Below are 15923 nucleotides of genomic sequence, written 5' to 3' on the forward strand. Positions count from 1 at the left end.
ACAATGGTGTGGAGATGAGAGAAATCAGGGCACTAATGAAGAACTACACTATTCTTGGACAATCAATTCCAGAAACAAAAGCATCGGGCTTTTGAAGATGAAGTTAAAGAGATATGTAGAGAGACTTTGCTGGTGATGTACTGGAGATATGAACATCTAAGACCTCCTCTATTGATCAAATAAAGCTGTTCTGAGGAACTTAAATAACATTAAATCATGGCCAGATAAACTTATCTTAATCTAAATCCCCTGTAATTGGTTCTCTGTGCCCCATCCCTCCATCTGTAAACGAAGTTTGATAATTTCCAGTAGATCTACACAGACCACATTACAAAGCTCACTACTCCCAACCCACTGGCTCTATATATTTCCAGAAGCACTGTTGTCTTCTGGAGTTTACAAAGCATCTTGAATTCAGTTCTGGAAACATACATCTTGAGTGTGCCTAGAATTTATATGTCATCAACAAATTTGAGACAAACACTTTTGTACTGGTTAGTACAAAGATTACACAAACTAAACAGTGTGCCAGTATCAATAGCAATTATGTACAGTTACAAAATCATCTATCATTTCCAGCAATGAACCAAATCTTCCTTGTTTTAGACAGGCAACATAACTCAAAGTCAGTAACATTATGCTTGTACTGTTTGAGGAAAAACACTCTAAAAGACTGGAAAGAAATAGCTTCTACTAGAGATCCTTTCCCACATTTCCACATGGAAAAAGAAACCCCAAAGTATGTCTCTACTGCAGCCTTCCAGCTTCTGTTGCTTTTCTAATTCAAGTTTAAAAAATTCCACAGTCCACAGAAAGGCATGAAGAAGAAATCAAGCACCTGACATACTTGGTTTAGGACTTAAGTGACGTGTATAAGCAGATGTGTGAGACTTTCCTGTATGACTCATTGCTCATCCTGGGTCAACTACAATTAGGAAAACAACAGGGGGAATTAAAATGGGACAGAAAACCATGAAGGAACAAAAGCTGAGTCATCAGTCAGCCTAACCCCAACCTCAGTTACAGCATGTGAACCTGGAATAAGTCTGCTAAAATTAGTGCTATTCTTCCAGACTGACATACAGAGATTAGGAGGTACTTCTGACAATAAATCAGAAGATGTGCAGTATCATCACTAGTTTCACTGCAGCTGCTGTACTGCAACACATGCCTCTGGTAGGGGGATGCTATAAACAGTTGAAGCCTGACAGTCAGAACTGATTTGGACTCCAAAAGTTGAACTGCTTCTTATGGGTTGCACAGTAAGGGATGGCAGGCTTATCTACACACTGCCTGCTAAGCAGTCTGAAATGAACAGGGAATCTGGCTTTACTCTCCACTATTCATCTGCTGGGAAAAGAATTTCCAAGAAAAAAAGATTATATATTTCTTCTTCGCTTTCTATCAACTTCCCCTGCAATTACACATAGCTTAAATCTAGTGCAAAGGAGGCAACAGGGAACAGGGAAATAGGGTTGTCTTTGGAGAAGCAACTTAACTGTGTGCAATGTGGAGCCAGATTCTACATTAAAAAGGCCATACTACAAGGAGTTCAGCAGGCCATGAGGGAAATAAGAATTTGAGTTCTAATAAAAACAAGAAAAAAGGAATGTCTTTTTGGATATCCCATGCTTTCAAAACCAGGGCAAGAAGCCTATAATGAATGCCATTAGTGCCAGCCACTGCAGCACGTCTGGCTTCAAAGCTGCCCTTGCGACACTGCATGTGTCTTTTCATCTGTGTCAGTAGAAATGAGCAGTAAACAGTTCTAACAGAGCTGTGTTTTGGTCAGATTTGGGATAGAGTTAGAAAAAGCCAAGTGCAGTCTAAGTAGGGAGTCCTCACTCCAGAGAGCCAGTACTAACTCCTAAATAGTCTGTCTCTTGATCTAACAGAAATTCACACTGGGAAATGCTGCACCCTGATCCAGAGATGTGTTCTTTGTGAAACACCTCCAAGATCACCTGTAACATGAAGCAAAGGAAAGGCAGAAAGATCTAATCCAGCTACTGACTCTGCCAGCAACATTTGTTTCAGCTACCGCAGCAGAGATGAGCAGGGCACAGCTCTGTTTCTGTCTACGAGCCCCGTGGGCAGGAAACAGGATTCAGAGAATCCTTTTGTGAAGCAGCCCCTTGACCCATTCCCCCAGTCTGGCTGGCTGGAATAAGCAACTGAGTGGATGTTCCGGCTGGGGACATTTCTATCCAAATGTCACAGAAATCTGCCCCAGAAAAGGACGTCCCCTTTCCTCGCCTGCTGGCCGGACGAAGCGGCAGAGCCAGCGCACCCCAAGGACCGTCTCCAGTTTACTGGTGCCCTCTGCCGACCAGCTGGAGGAGGAAGAGCCTTATGGGATAGCGAGGGGGAAAAGATCCCAGACCTTCGCCAGTTTGGGTGGAAAGGCCTCAATCAGAACGCACAGACCATACTTTGGCGTAAGAAGCTCCTCTCCTCTCCCCAGTCTGACTGGGTACCCCACGGAACAACATGTCTGCCAAGGGACGACATGGTCACTGTAAAATCACGTGCATGAGATGACTGAGGTTCATTCTGAACCTCAGCCCTCCAACCAGTGAAGGTATTTCAAAAAATCACCACCATCTACGGGTTTGTTGTCAAACAGTGAACAGCCCCCTCAGCACACACTGAAGTGCATCAGCCCCTGCAGTCCTGCACCACAATGGGGCAGGGGAAGTGCAGTGTGGCCCAGGAGCACTTTGTTTGTTCTGAGTGAAAGAGGGGATTATCTGAGTGGGGCTAGACAAGTGCCCTGAAGATTCGATGTCCAGAGACGGCTGAAAACAAGTTGTACTGCAGCCACTCTGATGGCAAAAGATAAAGGGGCTGATGGCTTAAAGAAAAGGGCTCATTGCACAGGAGAAATGGAGGGTAAATTGCTCTTTTTATTTCCTGCTCATGTCAGCTGGTGATGAATTAGGAACAGAAGAAGAACCTTGACAAAGCGCTCCCATAGGCCAATCAGCAGGCTGAGAATTTGGGAGGTTCAGGTCTGCAGGGATGCCATGGCTGCCTTGTTGCACCTGCCCAGCTGTCTGTAGGCTTGGAGTTTGACTGCAGGGTGGGTGAAGAGGCTGGAGCTGCCTGGGGACTGCTGCCGTGACTGGCAGAACAGCTTCCCTCCCAAGGCTGATGAAGGGGCTGAGGAGAGAGGAAGAGGAGCTCTTTGCTAAAGTGTAACAGCCTCTTGTGGCAGGGCCAAACAAGCAAGAGGAGTTGCTGAAACTTTGCCCCTGGCCTATCAGGGTTTTTTACAGGACAGAACATTGCCCCCTTAGCACAGATTCAGGAGGGGCAGCACACGGGTTTCATGCCCCACCAGCTCCAAAGAACAAGCACTTGCTGGCAACCCTTCAGCTCCAGTCTGTCCCTGTACCCAACAGCTCAGGAGCAGCTGGAGCAGGCTCAGAGCACCTGCATTAGAGGGCTGTGCAAAACCCCAAAGCCACATTACTGTTTACCACACAGAAAAGGGTGAATCAGCCCTTCCAGACTGATCTGCCACCCTCCAGCTTACGACAGATTCAGCCCTTGGCCACCCACAGCAATTTTATATCCACTTTGCTTGTTAGGGTGTCACGGGGATGAAGGAGCCTCTTCCCTGACCTGTCTGGAAGCCAGCCAACCTCAGTAAGAGCCCTACTTCCTCACCTGCCTCAGTGCATGTAAGTGTGCATCATTTACTGCATCCCACACTTTAGGTGCCATAGAAGAGCACTGGCCTTGGCATCTGCTCTGCAGGCCCAGGAGGTATGCACTGAAAGGCACCTGCTTTCAGGCTGTGGGAACAACCCTCTCAGGTCTCCATTAGAGAAGGCGATGACAGTTGCACTTATACAGGTGACTAGGTTTCACCCATAAGAGACAGGCAGAAGGATGCTTTAACAAAGGGCACACCAAAGAAATGCACCTTCTCTTGGCTAACCCCTGCCCTCATGGTCCCTGCCACCCACAGTGAGCTAAGGGTGTTCCTTGAGGTAGAGGAACCAGTTCTGGTGGCAAAAGCTTGGCTCAGAGCAAGAGCCAGAACTTACAATAAACTGTTCTTTATAACCTGTTTTCCCTTTGGTGGCACTACAGCACCTCCCCTTCCCAGGTGCCCTCTCCTGGACTGGACCTCAATTAACTCACAGCCTCAGGCTATAAATCAAGTCAATAAAAGGGGCTGTAAAATAAACATGAATAGATCTTCCCCTTTCCATTCAAACGTAGTGAAGTGGCAAAGCCTTTTTCCAAGCAGAGCTCAGACACCCTGTACTTCACTGGCTTCACAAGAGGGAATCCAATGTGCTCATACATTAATAGAGGTGACCTGGTCACTGGGATGCAGGCAGTGCTAGGAAGTGCCCCATGGCTTGGAGGTCAGCCTCAGGTCGCTTATTCAGAATTTCCATGGGGGGGACAGTTCTAATTTACAACTCACAAGAGTAGGAAAATATTTTAGAGAAGGAGGTTAAATAAGCAATGTTGTTGGGTTTTATTAAAAGGCCTGGCCTACCAGAACATAAAAGCACACATTTCATCCAGCAGACCTACCTGACACCTCAAATAAGGAAGAAAAGTAGATCTTCAGCACTGGAGCCAAAATCTGCTCCAAGGGATGCCCAGGAGGTCAGTAAAGTTGGCAGCGTGACACTGTAAATACAAAGGACTAAATTCTGCTGTCAAAGCAGCAGCCATGAGAACTGTGACCTTTTCTAATAATTTGCAGGGGAAGAGATCAGAGGATATATAAACTATTGTTATGTGTAGTGCTCCAGTGTCTAAAGCTTCCAGCTGAAAACTGGGCCACAGCATGCCAGGTGCTGTAAGCCAAAGTGAGAGAAACAGCCTGCTTAGAAGTAGTGGAATCCCTGTAGGCATGAGGGGTAAGAAGATAAAGTAAGGACAGCAGAGCATTGGCCTGGTTCTCCTGATCAACCCAAGGCCCTCTATACCCTCACTGGGCAATACAGCAGGATAACCCTTTCAAAGGCAGTTTGGAACAGTCTTTTAAAGTAAGATGACCCAATTTAGGGAAAGTTCTGCCTTTCAACCAACTCTCCATGCTGTCCAGCAGCACAGCAGCCTAACTCATCTGGTCTACAGAAAAGAAACCAGCTTTATTACTCAAATCACTGCCAGTTCCCTCCATGCTCCAGAGCCTGCATCAAACATTTTTATAGCCTTAAAAGCCATATGGAACCTTGAAATACATTATCCACCTTCCTGGGTCAAAAACAGCAAAGTAACAGTAACTCCCCAAATCTATGCACGAACACACCCTTTGGAAATCATCCATCTCCCTTGTAGCTCATAATCCAGCCCCAGGGAGTGTCCAACTCATAACGAGACTGTTTGCTTGGAGCTAAATCCTCTGCACGTTATTGTTAAGAAATGGATGAGGCAACTGTAGCCTGTTTTCATTAGCAGAGGGTCCAAAGCCTGTTCAGAACTGAGCTGCTCCTTGCATTAAGGAGTGACCATATGTGCACAAACCCGCAGTGGAATGAGAAGGGTTAAAATCCTTAGGTCTATCCTTTTGTGGCCACTTTTTCTGTGTTGTTGTTGGTTAGAAAAGAAGTGCTCATTCAAAGAAACAGGTAAGACATCTTTAGAGTCAGGAGATGGATCAGAAGATACAGAAAAAAAAGAGTTCAAGAGAGGAAGAAAAAGCTGAAGGGGACTGAAATCTTCATTCAAGTCTTTGTCCCTCCTCTATAAATAGGGAACTATGACAATGCTCCTGTAGTTTGTCCAGTTAATTATAGAACAATAGGAGGACCTGGGCTGTGATGGATTGGTGATTTACAAGATAGGAGTGTGAGAGCAGAGAATGGCAATTACATGAGCGCTTCCACACTGCCTAAATGACAGAGTGTTTGACTAAGGAACTATCTGCCTTCCCCTGGTGATAAGAGCCGAATGCCTCACAGGCCCAGGTAAACAACAGAGTTGGGCTTCACTCAGTCTGGATGGGATGCCCGTTATCCTTCCCTCCACCTGGATGGGATGCCCGTTATCCTTCCCTCCACCCGGTCCTGGAGAGGCACCTAGGGAGAAGGTACAGCACTGGCAACTGCTCACCTTCCCTGCAGGGAGTGGATGCCCAGGACCAAGATAAGAATCACTGAAGTAAGGCCACAGGCAGGGGACAATGGCCGGGCTTGGGCCACAAAGCCATCCATCACCTGGGAAACAAAGCTGATGTCAGCAGGGGTGGCTGCATCCTCCAGGCATGTCAGTTGTCGAGTGAGTTGGATGACAGGCGTGTCAAGGACTGAAGAGGCCTCCGGGGAGATGCCAGGAGAAGAAAGACCATACAGTGATTGTCGCTACTCTGCATCAGTGCCAGGAAAGGCCACACTGCTTCACAGATTCCTTCCAGGTGAAGAATGCATAAATCTCTTGGTATCAGGTTTGATTCTTCTTAATTGAAGTATTTCTACAGTAGCTGAGTATGCAGCACTATTCTTTGGCAAAAGAGAGTATTGTAACTGCATAAATTAAGGCCCTTCATATTTTCTGAACAAAAAATCCAGGCTCAAAGTATTCAGGGATTCTTTTTTCCTCTTTTCTGAATGGTGTGAACCTTTCCCTACAGTCTCTGAGTACCCATACAAGAATCCCCACCTACAGCTCTGATACAAGTTTGTTCCAGTTGCCCCATCATAAAATAGAGAAACATTGGAGAGCACTGATGGCTCCACAGAGGGGTTGCAAGAGAAGGGAGCTGTAAGATGGTATACATATCTTCTTCACACTTCAAGCATATCCCACAGCATTACTTAGGGCTTGCATGAGGAACAGTTTATCTGATAAGCCCCTTCAATGATTACTCTTATTTCAGACTAACAAAGTAGCTCAGATTGACTTCCTGACCCACTCATGTCTAACTGCCCCATATGGACAAGCCCTTGCACAAGTAGCTTAGTATATCTGTAGTTCCACCAAATGATCCACCTTGAGGGAACAAGAACATTTCCAGCAGGTCTGGCCTCCACATGAAAGTGACACAAGAGTCTTTCCGAGTTCAGTACTGGCCAGAAGACAAGAATGAAACACGTGTTTCTGATCATTTCAGAAGCTCCAAAAGAAGTCTGTTTCAGAGAATGGGCAAGAGTTCGAATGGGAATAGGGGAAACACATGTCCTGTTTGAATTGTTATTAAGCCATTTTAGCCACTCTTCACACATGCATGTGAAGTGTCAACCCAGGGCAATGTGCAGAGTAGTTCATGATGCACATATTAGAAGTTAAGACACATATTAGAAGTTAAGAGTTTGGAAACTGCTGAATTCAGCAATGTGGTTTGAGCTCATTGTAAAGAAAGATTAAAATGGAGATGAGAGTCTGAACTCGGACTCATAAGTACTAGGGCTTAGAGCAGGGTATATCTCAAATTATAAGCTGGTCTTTCTCCTTCCTTTCTCCCTGTTGCAGCTCCTGGGACTTGCCTTCTCTGTGTCATGTTCGGTGACTTTTTGCTTATTTTTCTGCTGTCGGGAGAGATGCCACAAACCTGGAGCTGGGCCCTTCCACCCATTAATCAAAAGCTACAAGTGCTCTGCAGGGAGACAAAACCTCTGTGTGTTTTCTCTGATATTTCTGGGGCAAGGCATGGAGGACTGGGGGGGGGGGGGGGGCTGGGCCAAGGACCCCTAGTTAGATTAACATTTTATTCAGAGACCTATTAATCAAAGTCAGAAGTGGCGTGAAGCAGCACCAAGGGAGAAAAATAGCTGGACAATCAAGGCCCTTTCAAAAAAAAAAAAAAAAAAAAACTGAACCAACCAACCACCCAACAAAAAAAAACCCCTCAGCTTGTCCTGATTTACTGCAACTCACTCACAGAACTAGGTGGGAAAGGGGGAATTTGCAGCCTCTATCCAAACAGGACTGGACCATGCAGGTAAATTCTGGCTTTTTTCACTTTAAGCAAACAACTCTCTGTATCCTGCCCTCAGCACCAGTCAAAAAGGTCCCTATCTTTCTTTCTCCAGAGCATAACGTGTTTTCATGCAAGCTTATACTTTTTAATTATTATTTTTGGAAGACCGCACAATTACACTCCTTTTTCTTACAAGGAAAGACAGGCACAGTTAACAGGAACAGGTCTGGCCAGCGTTCTGCAGGGCCTTTTGGGTAGGAGATAAATGACCTTAACAGCACAACACGGACAGGAGTGAGGCAAGTATGTGTTAGGAGCCTGAACAACCCCGTATTTGTTCCCTCTGGCACCAGCATTAACTCATCATGAGACGAAGCACAGGGACACAGGTGGTGTGAGCCTGAAAACACAGAGATGCACTGGGCACAGTGCAAAAGGGGTACTTTGTTTCAAGACAGAGATCAGCCAGGGAAGAATTCAACCCTCAACTCTACAGTTTGCCTCAAGATCACAGCCACTGAAGCTCTGCATGTCTCAGTGAGAGTCCAGTTCCTCCCTGACTTCTGTCTCCTCAGGCGTTTGGAGGATGGTACCTCAAGGACCTCTGAAACCTCAAGGTGCAGAAGGGAATTGGGCCCCATGACCCCAAAGGGTGATGGCATTAAGAACATTATTCTGTAGGGGCTCAGCCAGTAGAACCACATAAATTAAACAGTCCTCAGAGGAAAACCTTGTGCTTTCCTCTGCAAGTGGAGCAAGCCTCCTGGAAGACAAAGGGTAAGGACTAAGCTGGACAGCAACATTATGACCAGTCATGTCAAGCAGTTTATGGGAAACTATAGCAGCTGCCTTATACAAAGACAACTTTGCCACAAGGAAGAGGAGATGGGGAAAATGTATGCATGCATTCTCTGCCCAGAAAAAATGAAGGCATCTCCAGCAGCTTTGGGTTGGTGTTCTCCTATGGCAAGTTCCTGGCAGCTGATGACAGCAAGGAAACTTAGGGAACTTGATCCCTTCTCTCTTCCTCAGGCTTCTGCCCCCTCCAATCCCAAAACACAAGTATAGGGAGGAAGAAACAGATTTTTCTTGTACAGATACACTAGACGCCAGGCAGAGAGGCTTGTGGAATGCACAGTCCAATGGATCTAGTTTCCCATAAAGACTGGCCTGGTCTTAGCAGAGGGTTAATTAACTCTGGCAGCTCAGGGCTGGAAAACGTCCACTTCATGCACTGGAGTGCCTGGCCACGGGTGAAGAGAGGGCCAGGCAAACCATAGGGGCAAAGGTCCATCTGCAGACATGTATAAAAAGCTTGGCTGGGCTTGTGCCTGGGTCCTGTGGGAGGAACACAAGAAAGATTTAGCCAATTGCTATAGCCAGTGCAGGGTCTTGTGGGTGCAAGGGGAGAACAACAAAACCACAAAAGAGCTAGAAAAACACAGCCATGCCAGGCGTAGGTGGAGACACATTATCATATGAGGCAGGCGTGCACTCTGCCCTCCCTTCTCTAGGCATCACAAGTGTCTTTGTACCTCAGCCTCCAGTAAAAATGGCTGAGGCTTTGATGGGGCTTAGAGAGACATTCCTCAGTGGGTTTTGGGGTTCACAAGTAGGGAAGCCAAGTGCATCACTGCGGCATAACAAAGAAATGAAGTTACTTCAAGGCCATGCAGACCTGATGAAAGCAGGATTTGGCTTCCCTTGCACACTGAAAGAGGACACTGTCCCATATCTCTGTGCATGCTTGAGTGAAGTGTGTTCAAGACAGGAGACCTCTGTTCCCATTGCTAGTTTTGCACATTGCCAGACTGCAGGATACATTTCATGGTCAACAAGAGCAAAGTCAGAGAGATCTTTTCCCAGTGTAGCAGCTCCCAGCTGCATCACACATGAAAAAATGCCCTTGTTCCCCATTATTCCTCTAGCACCTAGGATGTGAGTACTTTGAAAAAACTCCTGGCAGCATTTTACAAGACTTCTATGAGGTGGCAGCAGCTGCCCACATAAGCCCAGGGTCTGGAGACAGACACTGCTTCCCAGACCCTGATGTAAATCTGTAACACCAATTCTTCCATCCTCTGACTTACTGAAACCTAGCGGGAGCTTGGCAATTAGCTTAAACATGAAAAACAGGAGAGCATAGTGCCTCTTCTCCAGTGTGCCAGTTATTGAGAAGGAAGCAAGGAAGAGCTACATGCAAAAAATACACCTTGGGCTGCGCATTCTTCCCTCTCACTTCCAAGGAAGGTGGTGCAAAATGCAGGGGTGTTCAGTCCCAGCTTTGCTGCTGATGTGTTCTAGGAGAGCAGGCTCTCTTCCCCTGCTTCAGTTTCTCCATCTTTGCAATAGGTGCAACAACTGGTATCCAGCTTGGCAAAGCCTTCCAAGATCCATTGATGAGAATGACCTATGAGACAGCTGGTATTATTTTACTAAATATGTTCCTCACACTTCCTAAAACAGCAGGTTCATCACAAGGTAGGGAAAAGAAGGAACAGTGACTAGAGCTATTTTAAAGTGTCACACCATCCAAAAGATAAGAGAAGAGACCAAATCCTTTAAGCTGTGTTAGGATAGAACAAGGAGCAAGTTGGGAGCTTACCTATCTGCCCAGGAAAGCCACTGTGTAGCAAAATGAGGGTGAGAAATTAACACAGAATTTCTGTGATTCCTTGGCTTGCTACTCAAGATGAGTATCACAACCATAAATATTTGAGGGAAATACTAAACCTAAACAAAGGAAAGTAAGGTTCAAACAGAATTGTTTGCAAAGAATAGGGAAGAAAAAGAGAAGGAAGACAGGCCAGGAGGTATTGGACAAGCCAAGGAAAACATTTTGAGAACACCATGCCACTTAGTGCAGTCAAATGTATTTCAAAAGCAAAGAAATAGTTTTTCAGAAGTTACTGCATAGCCCAACTGTAGGCAGGAGGTATTCTGTTGCCCCTGCTTTGAACCAAACATATCCTCTCCTTCTGCCCAGCATTTTTCACTCACAGATTTCAAAGCACTTACAGATGTTCAAACTTAACATACTTCTGAGATTAACTTTCTAGATTAAGTTTTTTGATAACTCTACTCAATAAAATAGACTCCAGCTTTTTCCCTCTGCTCACAAAGGTCCTGCTAATGCTGCTTTGCTATGAAGTATTCATGTCAACTCCCAAGTTCTACTGTTTTCCTCTCCATTGCAAGTGCAGCAGCTCAAATATGTTTTATGTACAACTTGGCATAGACTAACTTAGGTACAGTGACTCCAACAAAAGAGCCTTCCTCTCCTGTGCTCTGAAGTAGGGCTGGATTAGCCAGAAAGGTAGGAGGGCAGGGCAAGAGGAGAGAAAGTGAGTGCCAAGACAGGCAAGGGACTCCTGGCATTCCTCTCTGAGCCTGTAACCAGATCCTCCCTCCTCTGTTATTCTTGCCACCATTCTCGATCTGTTGGAATTGCTGAGGAGACAACTAGGCCAGCTCAGTAGGCACTGATTCAGCATTTGTAAATACTCAGTAATCGGCCCAGATCAAGCTCTTGTTGCTGGGAAACTGCCCATCAGGCCTACTCCTTTATTCTGCTCACTCCTGGTCTTTTCCTGGTTGCATGCACAGACTTCATCCTGAGGGCTGTTTGCTGTCAACTGTGCAGTGACGTTCTTCCTTAGCTGAGTGAGGAAACCTTTTCCAGGCAGCTCACAGCAGCAAATGAACAGCCAGCAGGGAATGCTTCCATACACCTGCCAGGGACTTCTTCATCTTTGTAGAGCTCAGGTCAGACCTTCCTGGCTCAGGAAAGCCAAGGGGAAACTGCCAGGTAGAGAGAAGCCCATTTCATCCCATATGAGGATCATGGGTGAATCCACTCATGGCCCAAGCATTCTGGGGAATTGCTCGCAAGAAGACAGTGCCCCATGGCATAAGCCACCTCCCCTCAGCAGCAGGCCATGAGGTTACTGGAAGTTGCACTACCAAGGACCATATACCCCAGACAGAGCCTCCTGGCAAGATACAAAGCTGGTGGAAACCATTCTGTGAACTATTTATTTTTTAATATGAAACCCTCAGCTTGGCATAACCAAGGAACAGTTGGAGTATGCATCTATTTTTAAGACACAGATTAAAAAATATATAAATCAGTGGACTTGTCCAGCTGTCTGTTTTCCAGTTAATGAATACTGAGGCTCCATTTTTTGGATTAGAGTTATTTTTCACTTAGAGAGTCAAGTGTGTTTCTAGTAGGCAGGCAAGTGAGCATGAAGATGAATGCACCAGTTGTATGCTCTGGGTTTCAGCTGAATTGCTTCCAAGATAGATTTTTTTGTTTTCCTCTAAGATGGGAAACATCTGAGATAATTTCCCATCCCACATGGATTTCACAATTTCCCATTCCTGGGAACATAGAGTACCTAGTACATGGGGCCCTACAGACATCTACAGATAAAGGCAAGGCAAGGTAGGAATGCTGGAAACGCACAGACAAACAGGGATTGAAATTACATGCTAATTTTTCCACAGCTAATTAATCACTGGAACAAGTTTAGGGAATATAGTGCCCAACCTTCATCCCAATTTTCTTTCATTTTGACAGGACTCAGATGCTTTCTGTGGTTTTAGAAATACATGCTTTACTGTACATAACTAATGTTACACTACCAAGACACGTATAATCCAGTGCTCTTGGTCCAGAACTGGGCCTCCCTGCATTGGATCTTCTTAAAGAGATTCCTCTTGGCAGTTTGTGTGCACACCCCAGCACATGCTCTAAAGGCTGAACCCTGAGCTTTCCTGAAGTCAATGGCACAAAAGAGCAGGGCTAGGATTTCACTCCACTGCCTTCAGGTTTCACATGCTGTCAGTAGATGCATCTCCAATTATTTCTTTCCTGCACATCTGGAACACAAAGTAGGGCACTAGATTATTGCAACACAGAGCAACTTACCTACAGCTGACTTCTTCCAGAGCGTGAACACCACCACAAGAGTTCTGCACTCACTGAGGAGCTTCCTTTCAGATATACACACAGGAAAATACATCTCATGATATGTTTTCAAATTACAGACAACACAATGCCCTCTCTCCATCTCTACCCGATGCAAGCATATCTCTTTATTCCTCTCAACACAGAAACAGAAACCAATAAAGTATTTTTATTTTTTTTGCTGTGCTGTAGGAAACTGCATGGGAATTTGTACACTGAAATTCACACGCAGCACTTGGAGAGAGTTTCCCTTCATTTACGCAACACAGAAATGACAATGCTGCTTCTTGTGCTTTGAAGTCTTAGGAAAAAAAGGAAAAGAAGCAAAGGGATCATTAAAATGCCGTTCTTGATGGATAGTGGCAAGAGAGGATGACAGGAGAGGAAGTAATCAAGAACACCAAGGTCTTACTTTCAAAGCCTCCTGCACTGCATGATCAAATTAATAAGTTTGGTGGGTTTGCTGCAGCTCAGCCATCAGAGAGCCAAACATGGGAAAGCAGCAAGCTGTATTTTATGTACAACTTGAGAAATGCCAACAGCATTGGGAAGGGTGTGGAAGAGCAGGTGCAGACAGAATAGGCAGCAGCTCACAGCAGAGCTGAGGACAAGGCAAGAAGGACAAGAGCAGTTTGGCTGGAAGAGAGCAGCCAGCCCAGGCAAGAGACTTTGGGCTGGACCTGGAGAGAAGTGTCTTAAGGCACAAAACCACATACAACTGCGCAGGGAATTTGCCCTCCACTTTGTAGCTGTTAATGGGTACAAATTCCCCGCAGCACATGGGGATTTATGGAAACTAAATATAAAGCCCAAGTCCCACTGACTGTCATTTTTTCTCAGTCCCCACAGAACAAAGATTTCATGTTTTACTTCCCATCTCTCCCTGCAGAAATCAAGGCAGCTGACCCAATATGAAGATTCACCCGTGAGAGGTAAAAAAAAGCCCGGAGAAAAGCCTTCATTTCACCAGCAGGTTCATTCAGAGAGATCACGACACAGCACATAAAGGGGCCATTGTTTCTGGAATAAAATCTCCATTTGAGCTCTCTTCTTTGGCCATGATCAATGGGAGGGAATTAAAGTCTCATCCTGGGAAAAAAAACAGCTTGCTAACACTGTGTTGAAAGATCAGGTAATGGAGATGCAGAGCAAGTGTGGGCACCCACATAATCCATTGCTGAGCTTGAGAATGCTGGAGGTAAAAGCTTCACAAACACAGGCACATCCCTTATCATACGCTATGAGAGACAACCAAGTCAAGGGCTAGGAATCCTGACAGGAGTTGTTGGTATTTCACAGTCCTTTGATCCAGATTTCAGCTCCCCAAAGCTCCTCCCAGTGTGGGGGCATTTAAATTCCATGGGTGCTTACACAGCTGCCTGTTCAGCCTCTGCATTTTCTGTCCCACAGATGCACAGAGCCAACACCAACAATTTTGAGCTCTTTGTGCTACATAGCCCTGGAGTATTCTGAGAGCACTTAACTCCCACCCATCCTCCTGACCCAATATGAAGATTCACCTGTGAAAGGTACAAAACAGCCTGGGTACCTTCCCATCTCCAACAGAGATATCAGTGAAAACCCACTGCTCTCACCACTCAGTGCTGATGGCAAGGGCTTTTTCTACCACCTGGATTTCCACCCTCCAAAGCTCATCAGACTAAACACCCACAGAGGACCAACCCTATTTCCATCATGGCCACAACATTATAATGACCACCTCCTCCCCCTCTCTGCTTCAGCCTGATGCTTTGAAACAACAAGAAAAGGAGCTTTTTACATAGTAACTACTGGTTCAAGAAACAATGTCTGCTGCTTGGGCAACTAAGTCTGGAGCATCCCTGTCAGCCTCTGGCTGACATCACATTTGCCTTCACCCTCTCCCAGACCCAAATCTCATGTGTATTTTACTAGTAGAAGCAAACAGGAGTTTAAAAGCGATTTGCTGCCCTCTCCTGAGCAAGCACCAGTGACTGTCAGTACTGTAGTGGCTCTGGAGACACTTTCCTTCAGCAAGCACAGCTGCTCCCAAGCAAAAAGAATGGCGCTGGTGTGGAAGCAAACAGCTGTGACAGGGCAGGTTAGAAGTGATCATCAGCTGCGACAGATGAGGATGGCAGATCAGCTACACAGCAAGAACCACTTGGTATCCAAAGAGGGCATTCCTGGCATTTTGGTTTTGTAACTCTCAGGTTAATTTTCCTCTGTGGAAATACAAAGAAATACCTCCCAGCATATTCTCTTCTCAATAGTCACAAACATTTCAGAGCAAAAGCAGACCATGAGATATATAAAGAAATAGAAAAAAAATGTATTTGTAGGGTAATTTGAGGAGGTTTTTTTGGACTAAACCCACTTAAATCTTTTATGTCTTCCAGTAGTGCTCTATCCTGTCCTTCCAGGGAGTATGTAACTTTACCTAGACATACACTATGTACACACACACACTATCTTCAGAACAAAACACTGCAACCTGCTGCTTTCAATGCACTTCCCCATGATAACTAATTTTTTGCAGAAACCTGTAAAATTAAATTGTACTCTCCATTAAAGCCCTCCAAAATAAGGCCTATGAACCTGAGGGAGCTTTTGTTTCCATATGCAAATATAGACATAAAAAAAGTAAACGGCACTTCTAAACATTTCTCAAATATTTGTTTTTCTATGTACCCTAGGACAGATAAGAAGTCCCATGATGTGGAATCAACACTGTTTTCTTGGCACTCTCTTTAGGATGCCCTTCACGCTTCAATCCTGAAGGGAAATGAGGGGTTTAGAGAAGGCCAAGGAGCCTCATATTAATGACCAAGAAAAATGCCTCTTACGATTTGTAAACAATGCAACAAATCCCAGATCAGGCTGCCAGCAAGGCATCCACTGAAAGTCCTCACTCAGGTACACGCACAGCACACAGCTCTGACTGCATGAGAGGGATGCGCCAGGAGCTATACTATCTCCAAGCACTGCCTAATCTCCAAGTGCTGCATGGAACTGGCCTGTCCCAGTGACCAAGCCGTGCAGTGGGTGACAATGAGTTGTTGCCTGTGTGTACAGATGTGG

At 45.5% G+C, this 15923-nt stretch overlaps 1 long non-coding RNA gene across 2 annotated transcripts in view; it reads right to left on the minus strand.

Annotated features, from left to right (window-relative positions):
- Nucleotides 1-15923, minus strand: part of LOC137484727 (uncharacterized) — a 36070-nt gene that overhangs the window by 18297 nt on the left and 1850 nt on the right. Inside the window, exon 2 of one of the 2 annotated variants that reach the window (XR_011004997.1) lies at nucleotides 15534-15617. This is a non-coding gene — a long non-coding RNA (uncharacterized lncRNA). Of the gene's footprint in view, nucleotides 1-11558; nucleotides 15618-15923 lie in introns of those variants that run through there. The other variant, XR_011004996.1, reaches the window with a different exon arrangement.

Source organism: Anomalospiza imberbis, chromosome 18 (assembly GCF_031753505.1).
Source record: "Anomalospiza imberbis isolate Cuckoo-Finch-1a 21T00152 chromosome 18, ASM3175350v1, whole genome shotgun sequence".
NCBI lineage: Eukaryota > Metazoa > Chordata > Aves > Passeriformes > Viduidae > Anomalospiza > Anomalospiza imberbis.